General features: G+C 38.0%; 9 non-coding genes across 9 annotated transcripts; all 9 read right to left on the bottom strand.

The window, feature by feature from the left end:
* Positions 1 to 270: 270 nt before the first annotated feature.
* Positions 271 to 344, bottom strand: TRNAT-UGU (transfer RNA threonine (anticodon UGU)). The gene has a single exon. It is a non-coding gene; the product is annotated as a tRNA-Thr (tRNA).
* A 3,915-nt stretch (positions 345 to 4,259) lies between these two features.
* Positions 4,260 to 4,333, bottom strand: TRNAT-UGU (transfer RNA threonine (anticodon UGU)). The gene has a single exon. It is a non-coding gene; the product is annotated as a tRNA-Thr (tRNA).
* A 799-nt stretch (positions 4,334 to 5,132) lies between these two features.
* On the bottom strand, positions 5,133 to 5,206 carry TRNAT-UGU (transfer RNA threonine (anticodon UGU)). The gene has a single exon. It is a non-coding gene; the product is annotated as a tRNA-Thr (tRNA).
* A 1,048-nt stretch (positions 5,207 to 6,254) lies between these two features.
* Positions 6,255 to 6,328, bottom strand: TRNAT-UGU (transfer RNA threonine (anticodon UGU)). The gene has a single exon. It is a non-coding gene; the product is annotated as a tRNA-Thr (tRNA).
* Positions 6,329 to 7,376: 1,048 nt separating this feature from the next.
* TRNAT-UGU (transfer RNA threonine (anticodon UGU)) lies at positions 7,377 to 7,450 on the bottom strand. Its single transcript has one exon. It is a non-coding gene; the product is annotated as a tRNA-Thr (tRNA).
* A 799-nt stretch (positions 7,451 to 8,249) lies between these two features.
* Positions 8,250 to 8,323, bottom strand: TRNAS-UGA (transfer RNA serine (anticodon UGA)). Its single transcript has one exon. It is a non-coding gene; the product is annotated as a tRNA-Ser (tRNA).
* Positions 8,324 to 9,122: 799 nt separating this feature from the next.
* Positions 9,123 to 9,196, bottom strand: TRNAT-UGU (transfer RNA threonine (anticodon UGU)). The gene has a single exon. It is a non-coding gene; the product is annotated as a tRNA-Thr (tRNA).
* A 799-nt stretch (positions 9,197 to 9,995) lies between these two features.
* Positions 9,996 to 10,069, bottom strand: TRNAT-UGU (transfer RNA threonine (anticodon UGU)). Its single transcript has one exon. It is a non-coding gene; the product is annotated as a tRNA-Thr (tRNA).
* A 7,736-nt stretch (positions 10,070 to 17,805) lies between these two features.
* Positions 17,806 to 17,879, bottom strand: TRNAT-UGU (transfer RNA threonine (anticodon UGU)). Its single transcript has one exon. It is a non-coding gene; the product is annotated as a tRNA-Thr (tRNA).
* Between the last annotated feature and the right edge of the window lie 1,539 nt (positions 17,880 to 19,418).

Here is a 19,418-nt window from a genome sequence, read left to right as displayed (position 1 = left end):
TTTCTGAGATGATGAAAACAAGGCACTGCTGAGATTTGAACTCAGGGTCTCCTGTTTACAAGACAGGCACTTTAGACAACTAAGCCACAGCGCTACGTACTTACCACATAAATTAAAACCCTGAGGACTGGTTCATTTCTTATGCAGAATAAACTCTAAATTTCACAATTGCACTATCAGTAGAGACGTAGCCATGGTAAGTTTGAGGTTGTACGTCAATGGAATTCACATTTTTAAGATAGGAAGTTTGTTTCTGAGATGATGAAAACAAGGCACTGCTGAGATTCGAACTCAGGATCTCCTGTTTACAAGACAGGCGCTTTAACCAACTAAGCCACAGCGCCACAAGCTTTCCACGTGAAATGCAGGGAACACATAAGAACCAATCGAACATTTCAAGTGGTTAACTTAGCGAAACAACATTGAGTTGAGTTGTATTCCATGCACAGCAAAAACGTGGAACAGGATTTCATTTTCAGTCATGACAATTAAGAAACCAACTAAATTATGAATAGCATTCATTCAACGACATTGACAATTTGCAGTATGCAATAGATTCTGGTTCAATGACAAGGCCTTATGTTTTGAAATTCTATAATTGAATGATCCATCTTTTAGCACAGCTTCAATTTGGGACTTGTTTTTCTTCCAAGTTATGACACAGAATAGGCAGATTGAAGGAATGCCACAGCAGGGCCAAAAGGAGGAAAAATTAGGAAAGATTGAAAAGTTGGAATTAAAACCCTGAGGACTGGTTCATTTCTTATGCAGAAGAAATTCTTAAAATCACAATTGCATTATTAGTAGAGACGTAGCCACGGAAAATTTGTGTTATACGTCATTGAAATTCCCATTTCTTAGCTAGGAAGTTTGTTTCTGAGATGATGAAAACAAGGCACTGCTGAGATTTGAACTCAGGGTCTCCTGTTTACAAGACAGGCACTTTAGACAACTAAGCCACAGCGCTACGTACTTACCACATGTATTAAAACCCTGAGCACTGGTTCATTTCTTATGCAGAAGAAATTCTTAAAATCACAATTGCATTATTAGTAGAGACGTAGCCACGGAAAATTTGTGTTATAAGTCATTGAAATTCCCATTTCTTAGCTAGGAAGTTTGTTTCTGAGATGATGAAAACAAGGCACTGCTGAGATTTGAACTCAGGGTCTCCTGTTTACAAGACAGGCACTTTAGACAACTAAGCCACAGCGCTACGTACTTACCACATGTATTAAAACCCTGAGCACTGGTTCATTTCTTATGCAGAAGAAATTCTTAAAATCACAATTGCATTATTAGTAGAGACGTAGCCATGGTAAGTTTGAGGTTGTACGTCAATGGAATTCCCATTTTTAAGATAGGAAGTTTGTTTCTGAGATGATGAAAACAAGACACCGCTGAGATTCGAACTCAGGATCTCCTGTTTACAAGACAGGCGCTTTAACCAACTAAGCCACAGCGCCACAAGCTTTCCACGTGAAATGCAGGGAACACATAAGAACCAATCGAACATTTCAAGTGGTTGACTTAGCGAAACAACATTGAGTTGAGTTGTATTCCATGCACAGCAAAAACGTGGAACAGGATTTCATTTTCAGTCATGACAATTAAGAAACCAAGTAAATTATGAATAGCATTCATTCAACGACATTGACAATTTGCAGTATGCAATAGATTCTGGTTCAATGACAAGGCCTTATGTTTTGAAATTCTATAATTGAATGATCCATCTTTTAGCACAGCTTCAATTTGGGACTTGTTTTTCTTCCAAGTTATGACACAGAATAGGCAGATTGAAGGAATGCCACAGCAGGGCCAAAAGGAGGAAAAATTAGGAAAGATTGAAAAGTTGGAATTAAAACCCTGAGGACTGGTTCATTTCTTATGCAGAAGAAATTCTTAAAATCACAATTGCATTATTAGTAGAGACGTAGCCACAGAAAATTTGTGTTATACGTCATTGAAATTCCCATTTCTTAGCTAGGAAGTTTGTTTCTGAGATGATGAATACAAGGCACTGCTGAGATTTGAACTCAGGGTCTCCTGTTTACAAGACAGGCACTTTAGACAACTAAGCCACAGCGCTACGTACTTACCACATGTATTAAAACCCTGAGCACTGGTTCATTTCTTATGCAGAAGAAATTCTTAAAATCACAATTGCATTATTAGTAGAGACGTAGCCATGGTAAGTTTGAGGTTGTACGTCAATGGAATTCCCATTTTTAAGATAGGAAGTTTGTTTCTGAGATGATGAAAACAAGGCACCGCTGAGATTCGAACTCAGGATCTCCTGTTTACAAGACAGGCGCTTTAACCAACTAAGCCACAGCACCACAAGCTTTCCACGTGAAATGCAGGGAACACATAAGAACCAATCGAACATTTCAAGTGGTTGACTTAGCGACACAACATTGAGTTGAGTTGTATTCCATGCACAGCAAAAACGTGGAACAGGATTTCATTTTCAGTCATGACAATTAAGAAACCAAGTAAATTATGAATAGCATTCATTCAACGACATTGACAATTTGCAGTATGCAATAGATTCTGGTTCAATGACAAGGCCTTATGTTTTGAAATTCTATAATTGAATGATCCATCTTTTAGCACAGCTTCAATTTGGGACTTGTTTTTCTTCCAAGTTATGACACAGAATAGGCAGATTGAAGGAATGCCACAGCAGGGCCAAAAGGAGGAAAAATTAGGAAAGATTGAAAAGTTGGAATTAAAACCCTGAGGACTGGTTCATTTCTTATGCAGAAGAAATTCTTAAAATCACAATTGCATTATTAGTAGAGACGTAGCCACGGAAAATTTGTGTTATACGTCATTGAAATTCCCATTTCTTAGCTAGGAAGTTTGTTTCTGAGATGAGGAAGACAAGGCACTGCTGAGATTTGAACTCAGGGTCTCCTGTTTACAAGACAGGCACTTTAGACAACTAAGCCACAGCGCTACGTTCTTACCACATGTATTAAAACCCTGAGCACTGGTTCATTTCTTATGCAGAAGAAATTCTTAAAATCACAATTGCATTATTAGTAGAGACGTAGCCACGGAAAATTTGTGTTATACGTCATTGAAATTCACATTTCTTAGCTAGGAAGTTTGTTTCTGAGATGATGAAGACAAGGCACTGCTGAGATTTGAACTCAGGGTCTCCTGTTTACAAGACAGGCACTTTAGACAACTAAGCCATAGCGCTACGTACTTACCACATGTATTAAAACCCTGAGCACTGGTTCATTTCTTATGCAGAAGAAACTCTAAATTTCACAATTGCACTATCAGTAGAGACGTAGCCATGGTAAGTTTGAGGTTGTACGTCAATGGAATTCACATTTTTAAGATAGGAAGTTTGTTTCTGACATGATGAAAAGAAGGCACTGCTGAGATTCGAACTCAGGATCTCCTGTTTACAAGACAGGCGCTTTAACCAACTAAGCCACAGCACACAAGCTTTCCACGTGAAATGCAGGGAACACATAAGAACCAATCGAACATTTCAAGTGGTTAACTTAGCGAAACAACATTGAGTTGAGTTGTATTCCATGCACAGCAAAAACGTGGAACAGGATTTCATTTTCAGTCATGACAATTAAGAAACCAAGTAAATTATGAATAGCATTCATTCAACGACATTGACAATTTGCAGTATGCAATAGATTCTGGTTCAATGACAAGGCCTTATGTTTTGAAATTCTATAATTGAATGATCCATCTTTTAGCACAGCTTCAATTTGGGACTTGCTTTTCTTCCAAGTTATGACACAGAATAGGCAGATTGAAGGAATGCCACAGCAGGGCCAAAAGGAGGAAAAATTAGGAAAGATTGAAAAGTTGGAATTAAAACCCTGAGGACTGGTTCATTTCTTATGCAGAAGAAATTCTTAAAATCATAATTGCATTATTAGTAGAGACGTAGCCACGGAAAATTTGTGTTATAAGTCATTGAAATTCCCATTTCTTAGCTAGGAAGTTTGTTTCTGAGATGATGAAAACAAGGCACTGCTGAGATTTGAACTCAGGGTCTCCTGTTTACAAGACAGGCACTTTAGACAACTAAGCCACAGCGCTACGTACTTACCACATGTATTAAAACCCTGAGCACTGGTTCATTTCTTATGCAGAAGAAATTCTTAAAATCACAATTGCATTATTAGTAGAGACGTAGCCATGGTAACTTTGAGGTTGTACGTCAATGGAATTCCCATTTTTAAGATAGGAAGTTTGTTTCTGAGATGATGAAAACAAGGCACTGCTGAGATTCGAACTCAGGATCTCCTGTTTACAAGACAGGCGCTTTAACCAACTAAGCCACAGCGCCACAAGCTTTCCACGTGAAATGCAGGGAACACATAAGAACCAATCGAGCATTTCAAGTGGTTGACTTAGCGAAACAACATTGAGTTGAGTTGTATTCCATGCACAGCAAAAACGTGGAACAGGATTTCATTTTCAGTCATGACAATTAAGAAACCAAGTAAATTATGAATAGCATTCATTCAACGACATTGACAATTTGCAGTATGCAATAGATTCTGGTTCAATGACAAGGCCTTATGTTTTGAAATTCTATAATTGAATGATCCATCTTTTAGCACAGCTTCAATTTGGGACTTGCTTTTCTTCCAAGTTATGACACAGAATAGGCAGATTGAAGGAATGCCACAGCAGGGCCAAAAGGAGGAAAAATTAGGAAAGATTGAAAAGTTGGAATTAAAACCCTGAGGACTGGTTCATTTCTTATGCAGAAGAAATTCTTAAAATCACAATTGCATTATTAGTAGAGACGTAGTCACGGAAAATTTGTGTTATACGTCATTGAAATTCCCATTTCTTAGCTAGGAAGTTTGTTTCTGAGATGATGAAAACAAGGCACTGCTGAGATTTGAACTCAGAGTCTCCTGTTTACAAGACAGGCACTTTAGACAACTAAGCCACAGCGCTACGTACTTACCACATGTATTAAAACCCTGAGCACTGGTTCATTTCTTATGCAGAAGAAATTCTTAAAATCACAATTGCATTATTAGTAGAGACGTAGCCATGGTAAGTTTGAGGTTGTACGTCAATGGAATTCCCATTTTTAAGATAGGAAGTTTGTTTCTGAGATGATGAAAACAAGGCACTGCTGAGATTCGAACTCAGGATCTCCTGTTTACAAGACAGGCGCTTTAACCAACTAAGCCACAGCGCCACAAGCTTTCCACGTGAAATGCAGGGAACACATAAGAACCAATCGAACATTTCAAGTGGTTGACTTAGCGAAACAACATTGAGTTGAGTTGTATTCCATGCACAGCAAAAACGTGGAACAGGATTTCATTTTCAGTCATGACAATTAAGAAACCAAGTAAATTATGAATAGCATTCATTCAACGACATTGACAATTTGCAGTATGCAATAGATTCTGGTTCAATGACAAGGCCTTATGTTTTGAAATTCTATAATTGAATGATCCATCTTTTAGCACAGCTTCAATTTGGGACTTGTTTTTCTTCCAAGTTATGACACAGAATAGGCAGATTGAAGGAATGCCACAGCAGGGCCAAAAGGAGGAAAAATTAGGAAAGATTGAAAAGTTGGAATTAAAACCCTGAGGACTGGTTCATTTCTTATGCAGAAGAAATTCTTAAAATCACAATTGCATTATTAGTAGAGACGTAGCCACGGAAAATTTGTGTTATACGTCATTGAAATTCCCATTTCTTAGCTAGGAAGTTTGTTTCTGAGATGAGGAAGACAAGGCACTGCTGAGATTTGAACTCAGGGTCTCCTGTTTACAAGACAGGCACTTTAGACAACTAAGCCACAGCGCTACGTTCTTACCACATGTATTAAAACCCTGAGCACTGGTTCATTTCTTATGCAGAAGAAATTCTTAAAATCACAATTGCATTATTAGTAGAGACGTAGCCACGGAAAATTTGTGTTATACGTCATTGAAATTCACATTTCTTAGCTAGGAAGTTTGTTTCTGAGATGATGAAGACAAGGCACTGCTGAGATTTGAACTCAGGGTCTCCTGTTTACAAGACAGGCACTTTAGACAACTAAGCCACAGCGCTACGTACTTACCACATGTATTAAAACCCTGATCACTGGTTCATTTCTTATGCAGAAGAAACTCTAAATTTCACAATTGCACTATCAGTAGAGACGTAGCCATGGTAAGTTTGAGGTTGTACGTCAATGGAATTCACATTTTTAAGATAGGAAGTTTGTTTCTGACATGATGAAAAGAAGGCACTGCTGAGATTCGAACTCAGGATCTCCTGTTTACAAGACAGGCGCTTTAACCAACTAAGCCACAGCGCCACAAGCTTTCCACGTGAAATGCAGGGAACACATAAGAACCAATCGAACATTTCAAGTGGTTAACTTAGCGAAACAACATTGAGTTGAGTTGTATTCCATGCACAGCAAAAACGTGGAACAGGATTTCATTTTCAGTCATGACAATTAAGAAACCAAGTAAATTATGAATAGCATTCATTCAACGACATTGACAATTTGCAGTATGCAATAGATTCTGGTTCAATGACAAGGCCTTATGTTTTGAAATTCTATAATTGAATGATCCATCTTTTAGCACAGCTTCAATTTGGGACTTGCTTTTCTTCCAAGTTATGACACAGAATAGGCAGATTGAAGGAATGCCACAGCAGGGCCAAAAGGAGGAAAAATTAGGAAAGATTGAAAAGTTGGAATTAAAACCCTGAGGACTGGTTCATTTCTTATGCAGAAGAAATTCTTAAAATCACAATTGCATTATTAGTAGAGACGTAGCCACGGAAAATTTGTGTTATACGTCATTGAAATTCCCATTTCTTAGCTAGGAAGTTTGTTTCTGAGATGAGGAAGACAAGGCACTGCTGAGATTTGAACTCAGGGTCTCCTGTTTACAAGACAGGCACTTTAGACAACTAAGCCACAGCGCTACGTTCTTACCACATGTATTAAAACCCTGAGCACTGGTTCATTTCTTATGCAGAAGAAATTCTTAAAATCACAATTGCATTATTAGTAGAGACGTAGCCACGGAAAATTTGTGTTATACGTCATTGAAATTCACATTTCTTAGCTAGGAAGTTTGTTTCTGAGATGATGAAGACAAGGCACTGCTGAGATTTGAACTCAGGGTCTCCTGTTTACAAGACAGGCACTTTAGACAACTAAGCCACAGCGCTACGTACTTACCACATGTATTAAAACCCTGAGCACTGGTTCATTTCTTATGCAGAAGAAATTCTTAAAATCACAATTGCAATATTAGTAGAGACGTAGCCATGGTAAGTTTGAGGTTGTACGTCAATGGAATTCCCATTTTTAAGATAGGAAGTTTGTTTCTGAGATGATGAAAACAAGGCACTGCTGAGATTCGAACTCAGGATCTCCTGTTTACAAGACAGGCGCTTTAACCAACTAAGCCACAGCGCCACAAGCTTTCCACGTGAAATGCAGGGAACACATAAGAACCAATCGAACATTTCAAGTGGTTGACTTAGCGAAACAACATTGAGTTGAGTTGTATTCCATGCACAGCAAAAACGCGGAACAGGATTTCATTTTCAGTCATGACAATTAAGAAACCAAGTAAATTATGAATAGCATTCATTCAACGACATTGACAATTTGCAGTATGCAATAGATTCTGGTTCAATGACAAGGCCTTATGTTTTGAAATTCTATAATTGAATGATCCATCTTTTAGCACAGCTTCAATTTGGGACTTGCTTTTCTTCCAAGTTATGACACAGAATAGGCAGATTGAAGGAATGCCACAGCAGGGCCAAAAGGAGGAAAAATTAGGAAAGATTGAAAAGTTGGAATTAAAACCCTGAGGACTGGTTCATTTCTTATGCAGAAGAAATTCTTAAAATCACAATTGCATTATTAGTAGAGACGTAGTCACGGAAAATTTGTGTTATACGTCATTGAAATTCCCATTTCTTAGCTAGGAAGTTTGTTTCTGAGATGATGAAAACAAGGCACTGCTGAGATTTGAACTCAGGGTCTCCGGTTTACAAGACAGGCACTTTAGACAACTAAGCCACAGCGCTACGTACTTACCACATGTATTAAAACGCTGAGCACTGGTTCATTTCTTATGCAGAAGAAACTCTAAATTTCACAATTGCACTATCAGTAGAGACGTAGCCATGGTAAGTTTGAGGTTGTACGTCAATGGAATTCACATTTTTAAGATAGGAAGTTTGTTTCTGAGATGATGAAAACAAGGCACTGCTGAGATTCGAACTCAGGATCTCCTGTTTTCAAGACAGGCGCTTTAACCAACTAAGCCACAGCGCCACAAGCTTTCCACGTGAAATGCAGGGAACACATAAGAACCAATCGAACATTTCAAGTGGTTAACTTAGCGAAACAACATTGAGTTGAGTTGTATTCCATGCACAGCAAAAACGTGGAACAGGATTTCATTTTCAGTCATGACAATTAAGAAACCAAGTAAATTATGAATAGCATTCATTCAACGACATTGACAATTTGCAGTATGCAATAGATTCTGGTTCAATGACAAGGCCTTATGTTTTGAAATTCTATAATTGAATGATCCATCTTTTAGCACAGCTTCAATTTGGGACTTGTTTTTCTTCCAAGTTATGACACAGAATAGGCAGATTGAAGGAATGCCACAGCAGGGCCAAAAGGAGGAAAAATTAGGAAAGATTGAAAAGTTGGAATTAAAACCCTGAGGACTGGTTCATTTCTTATGCAGAAGAAATTCTTAAAATCACAATTGCATTATTAGTAGAGACGTAGCCACGGAAAATTTGTGTTATACGTCATTGAAATTCCCATTTCTTAGCTAGGAAGTTTGTTTCTGAGATGATGAAAACAAGGCACTGCTGAGATTTGAACTCAGGGTCTCCGGTTTACAAGACAGGCACTTTAGACAACTAAGCCACAGCGCTACGTACTTACCACATGTATTAAAACCCTGAGCACTGGTTCATTTCTTATGCAGAAGAAATTCTTAAAATCACAATTGCAATATTAGTAGAGACGTAGCCATGGTAAGTTTGAGGTTGTACGTCAATGGAATTCCCATTTTTAAGATAGGAAGTTTGTTTCTGAGATGATGAAAACAAGGCACTGCTGAGATTCGAACTCAGGATCTCCTGTTTACAAGACAGGCGCTTTAACCAACTAAGCCACAGCGCCACAAGCTTTCCACGTGAAATGCAGGGAACACATAAGAACCAATCGAACATTTCAAGTGGTTGATTTAGCGAAACAACATTGAGTTGAGTTGTATTCCATGCACAGCAAAAACGTGGAACAGGATTTCATTTTCAGTCATGACAATTAAGAAACCAAGTAAATTATGAATAGCATTCATTCAACGACATTGACAATTTGCAGTATGCAATAGATTCTGGTTCAATGACAAGGCCTTATGTTTTGAAATTCTATAATTGAATGATCCATCTTTTAGCACAGCTTCAATTTGGGACTTGCTTTTCTTCCAAGTTATGACACAGAATAGGCAGATTGAAGGAATGCCACAGCAGGGCCAAAAGGAGGAAAAATTAGGAAAGATTGAAAAGTTGGAATTAAAACCCTGAGGACTGGTTCATTTCTTATGCAGAAGAAATTCTTAAAATCACAATTGCATTATTAGTAGAGACGTAGTCACGGAAAATTTGTGTTATACGTCATTGAAATTCCCATTTCTTAGCTAGGAAGTTTGTTTCTGAGATGATGAAAACAAGGCACTGCTGAGATTTGAACTCAGAGTCTCCTGTTTACAAGACAGGCACTTTAGACAACTAAGCCACAGCGCTACGTACTTACCACATGTATTAAAACCCTGAGCACTGGTTCATTTCTTATGCAGAAGAAATTCTTAAAATCACAATTGCATTATTAGTAGAGACGTAGCCATGGTAAGTTTAAGGTTGTACGTCAATGGAATTCCCATTTTCAAGATAGGAAGTTTGTTTCTGAGATGATGAAAACAAGGCACTGCTGAGATTCGAACTCAGGATCTCCTGTTTACAAGACAGGCGCTTTAACCAACTAAGCCACAGCGCCACAAGCTTTCGACGTGAAATGCAGGGAACACATAAGAACCAATCGAACATTTCAAGTGGTTAACTTAGCGAAACAACATTGAGTTGAGTTGTATTCCATGCACAGCAAAAACGTGGAACAGGATTTCATTTTCAGTCATGACAATTAAGAAACCAAGTAAATTATGAATAGCATTCATTCAACGACATTGACAATTTGCAGTATGCAATAGATTATGGTTCAATGACAAAGCCTTATGTTTTGAAATTCTATAATTGAATGATCCATCTTTTAGCACAGCTTCAATTTGGGACTTGTTTTTCTTCCAAGTTATGACACAGAATAGGCAGATTGAAGGAATGCCACGGCAGGGCCAAAAGGAGGAAAAATTAGGAAAGATTGAAAAGTTGGAATTAAAACCCTGAGGACTGGTTCATTTCTTATGCAGAAGAAATTCTTAAAATCACAATTGCATTATTAGTAGAGACGTAGCCACGGAAAATTTGAGTTATACGTCATTGAAATTCCCATTTCTTAGCTATGAAGTTTGTTTCTGACATGAATGATGAAAACAAGGCACTGCTGAGATTTGAACTCAGGGTCTCCTGTTTACAAGACAGGCACTTTAAACAACTAAGCCACAGCGCTACGTACTTACCACATGTATTAAAACCCTGAGCACTGGTTCATTTCTTATGCAGAAGAAACTCTAAATTTCACTATCAGTCGAGACGTAGCCATGGTAAGTTTGAGGTTGTACGTCAATGGAATTCCAATTTTTAAGATAGGAAGTTTGTTTTTGAGATGATGAAAACAAGGCACTGCTGAGATTTGAACTCAGGATCTCCTGTTTACAAGACAGGCACTTTAACCAACTAAGCCACAGCGCCACAAGCTTTCCACGTGAAATGCAGGGAACACATAAGAACCAATCGAACATTTCAAGTGGTTAACTTAGCGAAACAACATTGAGTTGAGTTGTATTCCATGCACAGCAAAAACGTGGAACAGGATTTCATTTTCAGTCATGACAATTAAGAAACCAAGTAAATTATGAATAGCATTCATTCAACGACATTGACAATTTGCAGTATGCAATAGATTCTGGTTCAATGACAAGGCCTTATGTTTTGAAATTCTATAATTGAATGATCCATCTTTTAGCACAGCTTCAATTTGGGACTTGTTTTTCTTCCAAGTTATGACACAGAATAGGCAGATTGAAGGAATGCCACAGCAGGGCCAAAAGGAGGAAAAATTAGGAAAGATTGAAAAGTTGGAATTAAAACCCTGAGGACTGGTTCATTTCTTATGCAGAAGAAATTCTTAAAATCACAATTGCATTATTAGTAGAGACGTAGCCACAGAAAATTTGAGTTATACGTCATTGAAATTCCCATTTCTTAGATAGGAAGTTTGTTTCTGAGATGATGAAAACAAGGCACTGCTGAGATTTGAACTCAGGGTCTCCTGTTTACAAGACAGGCACTTTAGACAACTAAGCCACAGCGCTACGTACTTACCACATGTATTAAAACCCTGAGCACTGGTTCATTTCTTATGCAGAAGAAACTCTAAATTTCACAATTTCACTTGAAATCTAAGATTTCAAGTGGTTAACTTAGCGAAACAACATTGAGTTGAGTTGTATTCCATGCACAGCAAAAACGTGGAACAGGATTTCATTTTCAGTAATGACAATTAAGAAACCAAGTAAATTATGAATAGCATTCATTCAACGACATTGACAATTTGCAGTATGCAATAGATTATGGTTCAATGACAAGGCCTTATGTTTTGAAATTCTATAATTGAATGATCCATCTTTTAGCACAGCTTCAATTTGGGACTTGTTTTTCTTCCAAGTTATGACACAGAATAGGCAGATTGAAGGAATGCCACAGCAGGGCCAAAAGGAGGAAAAATTAGGAAAGATTGAAAAGTTGGAATTAAAACCCTGAGGACTGGTTCATTTCTTATGCAGAAGAAATTCTTAAAATCACAATTGCATTATTAGTAGAGACGTAGCCACGGAAAATTTGAGTTATACGTCATTGAAATTCCCATTTCTTAGCTATGAAGTTTGTTTCTGACATGAATGATGAAAACAAGGCACTGCTGAGATTTGAACTCAGGGTCTCCTGTTTACAAGACAGGCACTTTAAACAACTAAGCCACAGCGCTACGTACTTACCACATGTATTAAAACCCTGAGCACTGGTTCATTTCTTATGCAGAAGAAACTCTAAATTTCACTATCAGTCGAGACGTAGCCATGGTAAGTTTGAGGTTGTACGTCAATGGAATTCACATTTTTAAGATAAGAAGTTTGTTTTTGAGATGATGAAAACAAGGCACTGCTGAGATTTGAACTCAGGATCTCCTGTTTACAAGACAGGCACTTTAACCAACTAAGCCACAGCGCCACAAGCTTTCCACGTGAAATGCAGGGAATACATAAGAACCAATCGAACATTTCAAGTGGTTAACTTAGCGAAACAACATTGAGTTGAGTTGTATTCCATGCACAGCAAAAACGTGGAACAGGATTTCATTTTCAGTCATGACAATTAAGAAACCAAGTAAATTATGAATAGCATTCATTCAACGACATTGACAATTTGCAGTATGCAATAGATTCTGGTTCAATGACAAGGCCTTATGTTTTGAAATTCTATAATTGAATGATCCATCTTTTAGCACAGCTTCAATTTGGGACTTGTTTTTCTTCCAAGTTATGACACAGAATAGGCAGATTGAAGGAATGCCACAGCAGGGCCAAAAGGAGGAAAAATTAGGAAAGATTGAAAAGTTGGAATTAAAACCCTGAGGACTGGTTCATTTCTTATGCAGAAGAAATTCTTAAAATCACAATTGCATTATTAGTAGAGACGTAGCCACGGAAAATTTGTGTTATACGTCATTGAAATTCCCATTTCTTAGCTAGGAAGTTTGTTTCTGAGATGATGAAAACAAGGCACTGCTGAGATTTGAACTCAGGGTCTCCTGTTTACAAGACAGGCACTTTAGACAACTAAGCCACAGCGCTACGTACTTGCCACATGTATTAAAACCCTGAGCACTGGTTCATTTCTTATGCAGAAGAAACTCTAAATTTCACAATTGCACTATCAGTAGAGACGTAGCCATGGTAAGTTTGAGGTTGTACGTCAATGGAATTCCCATTTTTAAGATAGGAAGTTTGTTTCTGAGATGATGAAAACAAGGCACTGCTGAGATTCGAACTCAGGATCTCCTGTTTACAAGACAGGCTCTTTAACCAACTAAGCCACAGCGCCACAAGCTTTCCACGTGAAATGCAGGGAACACATAAGAACCAATCGAACATTTTAAGTGGTTAACTTAGCGAAACAACATTGAGTTGAGTTGTATTCCATGCACAGCAAAAACGTGGAACAGGATTTCATTTTCAGTCATGACAATTAAGAAACCAAGTAAATTATGAATAGCATTCATTCAACGACATTGACAATTTGCAGTATGCAATAGATTCTGGTTCAATGACAAGGCCTTATGTTTTGAAATTCTATAATTGAATGATCCATCTTTTAGCACAGCTTCAATTTGGGACTTGCTTTTCTTCCAAGTTATGACACAGAATAGGCAGATTGAAGGAATGCCACAGCAGGGCCAAAAGGAGGAAAAATTAGGAAAGATTGAAAAGTTGGAATTAAAACCCTGAGGACTGGTTCATTTCTTATGCAGAAGAAATTCTTAAAATCACAATTGCATTATTAGTAGAGACGTAGCCACGGAAAATTTGAGTTATACGTCATTGAAATTCCCAATTCTTAGCTAGGAAGTTTGTTTCTGAGATGATGAAAACAAGGCACTGCTGAGATTTGAACTCAGGGTCTCCTGTTTACAAGACAGGCACTTTAGACAACTAAGCCACAGCGCTACGTACTTGCCACATGTATTAAAACCCTGAGCACTGGTTCATTTCTTATGCAGAAGAAACTCTAAATTTCACAATTGCACTATCAGTAGAGACGTAGCCATGGTAAGTTTGAGGTTGTACGTCAATGGAATTCCCATTTTTAAGATAGGAAGTTTGTTTCTGAGATGATGAAAACAAGGCACTGCTGAGATTCGAACTCAGGATCTCCTGTTTACAAGACAGGCTCTTTAACCAACTAAGCCACAGCGCCACAAGCTTTCCACGTGAAATGCAGGGAACACATAAGAACCAATCGAACATTTCAAGTGGTTAACTTAGCGAAACAACATTGAGTTGAGTTGTATTCCATGCACAGCAAAAACGTGGAACAGGATTTCATTTTCAGTCATGACAATTAAGAAACCAAGTAAATTATGAATAGCATTCATTCAACGACATTGACAATTTGCAGTATGCAATAGATTCTGGTTCAATGACAAGGCCTTATGTTTTGAAATTCTATAATTGAATGATCCATCTTTTAGCACAGCTTCAATTTGGGACTTGCTTTTCTTCCAAGTTATGACACAGAATAGGCAGATTGAAGGAATGCCACAGCAGGGCCAAAAGGAGGAAAAATTAGGAAAGATTGAAAAGTTGGAATTAAAACCCTGAGGACTGGTTCATTTCTTATGCAGAAGAAATTCTTAAAATCACAATTGCATTATTAGTAGAGACGTAGCCACGGAAAATTTGAGTTATACGTCATTGAAATTCCCAATTCTTAGCTAGGAAGTTTGTTTCTGAGATGATGAAAACAAGGCACTGCTGAGATTTGAACTCAGGGTCTCCTGTTTACAAGACAGGCACTTTAGACCAGAGGTCCCCAACTCCAGTCCTCAAGGCCCACCAACATGTCATGTTTTCAGGATTTCCTTAGTTTTGCCCAGGTAATAATTGCATCACCTGTGCAATGCAAAGGAAATCCTGAAAACATGACCTGTTGGTGGGCCTTGAGGACTGGAGTTGGGGACCTCTGCTTTAGACAACTAAGCCACAGCGCTACGTACTTGCCACATGTATTAAAACCCTGAGCACTGGTTCATTTCTTATGCAGAAGAAACTCTAAATTTCACAATTGCACTATCAGTAGAGACGTAGCCATGGTAAGTTTGAGGTTGTACGTCAATGGAATTCCCATTTTTAAGATAGGAAGTTTGTTTCTGAGATGATGAAAACAAGGCACTGCTGAGATTCGAACTCAGGATCTCCTGTTTACAAGACAGGCTCTTTAACCAACTAAGCCACAGCGCCACAAGCTTTCCACGTGAAATGCAGGGAACACATAAGAACCAATCGAACATTTCAAGTGGTTAACTTAGCGAAACAACATTGAGTTGAGTTGTATTCCATGCACAGCAAAAACGTGGAACAGGATTTCATTTTCAGTCATGACAATTAAGAAACCAAGTAAATTATGAATAGCATTCATTCAACGACATTGACAATTTGCAGTATGCAATAGATTCTGGTTCAATGACAAGGCCTTATGTTTTGAAATTCTATAATTGAATGATCCATCTTTTAGCACAGCTTCAATTTGGGACTTGCTTTTCTTCCAAGTTATGACACAGAATAGGCAGATTGAAGGAATGCCACAGCAGGGCCAAAAGGAGGAAAAATTAGGAAAGATTGAAAAGTTGGAATTAAAACCCTGAGGACTGGTTCATTTCTTATGCAGAAGAAATTCTTAAAATCACAATTGCATTATTAGTAGAGACGTAGCCACGGAAAATTTGAGTTATACGTCATTGAAATTCCCAATTCTTAGCTAGGAAGTTTGTTTCTGAGATGATGAAAACAAGGCACTGCTGAGATTTGAACTCAGGGTCTCCTGTTTACAAGACAGGCACTTTAGACAACTAAGCCACAGCGCTACGTACTTGCCACATGTATTAAAACCCTGAGCACTGGTTCATTTCTTATGCAGAAGAAACTCTAAATTTCACAATTGCACTATCAGTAGAGACGTAGCCATGGTAAGTTTGAGGTTGTACGTCAATGGAATTCCCATTTTTAAGATAGGAAGTTTGTTTCTGAGATGATGAAAACAAGGCACTGCTGAGATTCGAACTCACGATCTCCTGTTTACAATACAGGCGCTTTCACCAACTAAGCCACAGCACCACAAGCTTTCCACGTGAAACGCATGGAACACATAAGAACCAATCGAACATTTCAAGTGGTTAACTTAGCAAAACAACATTGAGTTGAGTTGTATTCCATGCACAGCAAAAACGTGGAACAGGATTTCATATTCAGTCATGACAATTAAGAAACCAAGTAAATTATGAATAGCATTCATTCAACGACATTGACAATTTGCAGTATGCAATAGATTCTGGTTCAATGACAAGGCCTTATGTTTTGAAATTCTATAATTGAATGACCCATCTTTTAGCACAGCTTCAATTTGGGACTTGTTTTTCTTCCAAGTTATGACACAGAATAGGCAGATTGAAGGAATGCCACAGCAGGGCCAAAAGGAGGAAAAATTAGGAAAGAATGAAAAGTTGGAATTAAAACCCTGAGGACTGGTTCATTTCTTATGCAGAAGAAATTCTTAAAATCACAATTGCATTATTAGTAGAGACGTAGCCACGGAAAATTTGAGTTATACGTCATTGAAATTCCCATTTCTTAGATAGGAAGTTTGTTTCTGAGATGAAAACAAGGTACTGCTGAGATTTGAACTCAGGGTCTCCTGTTTACAAGACAGGAACTTTAGACAACTAAGCCACAGCGCTACGTACTTACCACATGTATTAAAACCCTGAGCACTGGTTCATTTCTTATGCAGAAGAAACTCTAAATTTCACAATTGCACTATCAGTAGAGACGTAGCCATGGTAAGTTTGAGGTTGTACGTCAATGGAATTCCCATTTTTAAGATAGGAAGTTTGTTTCTGAGATGATGAAAACAAGGCACTGCTGAAATTCGAACTCAGGATCTCCTGTTTACAAGACAGGCGCTTTAACCAACTAAGCCACAGCGCCACAATCTTTCCTCGTGAAATGCAGGGAACACATAAGAACCAATCGAACATTTCAAGTGGTTAACTTAGCGAAACAACATTGAGTTGAGTTGTATTCCATGCACAGCAAAAACGTGGAACAGGATTTCATTTTCAGTCATGACAATTAAGAAACCAAGTAAATTATGAATAGCATTCATTCAACGACATTGACAATTTGCAGTATGCAATAGATTCTGGTTCAATGACAAGGCCTTATGTTTTGAAATTCTATAATTGAATGATCCATCTTTTAGCACAGCTTCAATTTGGGACTTGTTTTTCTTCCAAGTTATGACACAGAATAGGCAGATTGAAGGAATGCCACAGCAGGGCCAAAAGGAGGAAAAATTAGGAAAGATAGAAAAGTTGGAATTAAAACCCTGAGGACTGGTTCATTTCTTATGCAGAAGAAATTCTTAAAATCACAATTGCATTATTAGTAGAGACGTAGCCAAGGAAGATTTGAGTTATACGTCATTGAAATTCCCATTTCTTAGCTAGGAAGTTTGTTTCTGAGATGATGAAGACAAGGAACTGCTGAGATTTGAACTCAGGGTCTCCTGTTTACAAGACAGGCACTTTAGACAACTAAGCCACAGCGCTACGTACTTACCACATGTATTAAAACCCTGAGCACTGGTTCATTTCTTATGCAGAAGAAACTCTAAATTTCACAATTGCACTATCAGTATTGACGTAGCCATGGGAAGTTTGAGGTTGTACGTCAATGGAATTCCCATTTTTAAGATAGGAAGTTTGTTTCTGAGATGATGAAAACAAGGCACTGCTGAGATTCGAACTCAGGATCTCCTGTTTACAAGACAGGCGCTTTAACCAACTAAGCCACAGCGCCACAAAATTTCCACGTGAAATGCAGGGAACACATAAGAACCAATCGAACATTTCAAGTGGTTAACTTAGCGAAACAACATTGAGTTGAGTTGTATTCCATGCACAGCAAAAACGTGGAACAGGATTTCATATTCAGTCATGACAATTAAGAAACCAAGTAAATTATGAATAGCATTCATTCAACGACATTGACAATTTGCAGTATGCAATAGATTCTGGTTCAATGACAAGGCCTTATGTTTTGAAATTCTATAATTGAATGATCCTTCTTTTAGCACAGCTTCAATGTGGGACTTGTTTTTCTTCCAAGTTATGACACAGAATAGGCAGATTGAAGGAATTTCCACAGCAGGGCCAAAAGGAGGAAAAATTAGGAAAGATTGAAAAGTTGGAATTAAAACCCTGAGGACTGGTTCATTTCTTATGCAGAAGAAATTTTTTAAATCACAATTGCATTATTAGTAGAGACGTAGCCACGGAAAATTTGAGTTATACGTCATTGAAATTCCCAATTCTTAGCTAGGAAGTTTGTTTCTGAGATGATGAAGACAAGGCACTGCTGAGATTTGAACTCAGGGTCTCCTGTTTACAAGACAGGCACTTTAGACAACTAAGCCACAGCGCTACGTACTTACCACATGTATTAAAACCCTGAGCACTGGTTCATTTCTTATGCAGAAGAAACTCTAAATTTCACAAATGCACTATCAGTAGAGACGTAGCCATGGTAAGTTTGAGGTTGTACGTCAATGGAATTCCCATTTTCAAGATAGGAAGTTTGTTTCTGAGATGATGAAAACAAGGCACTACTGAGATTCGAACTCAGGATCTCCTGTTAACAATACAGGTGCTTTAACCAACTAAGCCACAGCACCACAAGCTTTCCATGTGAAATGCAGGGAACACATAAGAACCAATCGACCATTTCAAGTGGTTAACTTAGCGAAACAACATTGAGTTGAGTTGTATTCCATGCACAGCAAAAACGTGGAACAGGATTTCATATTCAGTCATGACAATTAAGAAACCAAGTAAATTATGAATAGCATTCATTCAACGACATTGACAATTTGCAGTATGCAATAGATTCTGGTTCAATGACAAGGCCTTATGTTTTGAAATTCTATAATTGAATGATTCATCTTTTAGCACAGCTTCAATTTGGGACTTGTTTTTCTTCCAAGTTATGACACAGAATAGGCAGATTGAAGGAATGCCACAGCAGGGCCAAAAGGAGGAAAAATTAGGAAAGATTGAAAAGTTGGAATTAAAACCCTGAGGACTGGTTCATTTCTTATGCAGAAGAAATTCTTAAAATCACAATTGCATTATTAGTAGAGACGTAGCCACGGAAAATTTGAGTTATACGTCATTGAAATTCCCATTTCTTAGATAGGAAGTTTGTTTCTGAGATGAAAACAAGGTACTGCTGAGATTTGAACTCAGGGTCTCCTGTTTACAAGACAGGCACTTTAGACAACTAAGCCACAGCGCTACGTACTTACCACATGTATTAAAACCCTGAGCACTGGTTCATTTC

Source organism: Ranitomeya imitator, chromosome 7, assembly GCF_032444005.1.
Source record: "Ranitomeya imitator isolate aRanImi1 chromosome 7, aRanImi1.pri, whole genome shotgun sequence".
Taxonomy (NCBI): domain Eukaryota; kingdom Metazoa; phylum Chordata; class Amphibia; order Anura; family Dendrobatidae; genus Ranitomeya; species Ranitomeya imitator.
Note: the sequence above shows the minus strand (reverse complement) of the source record. Positions and strands in the feature narration are given on the sequence as shown.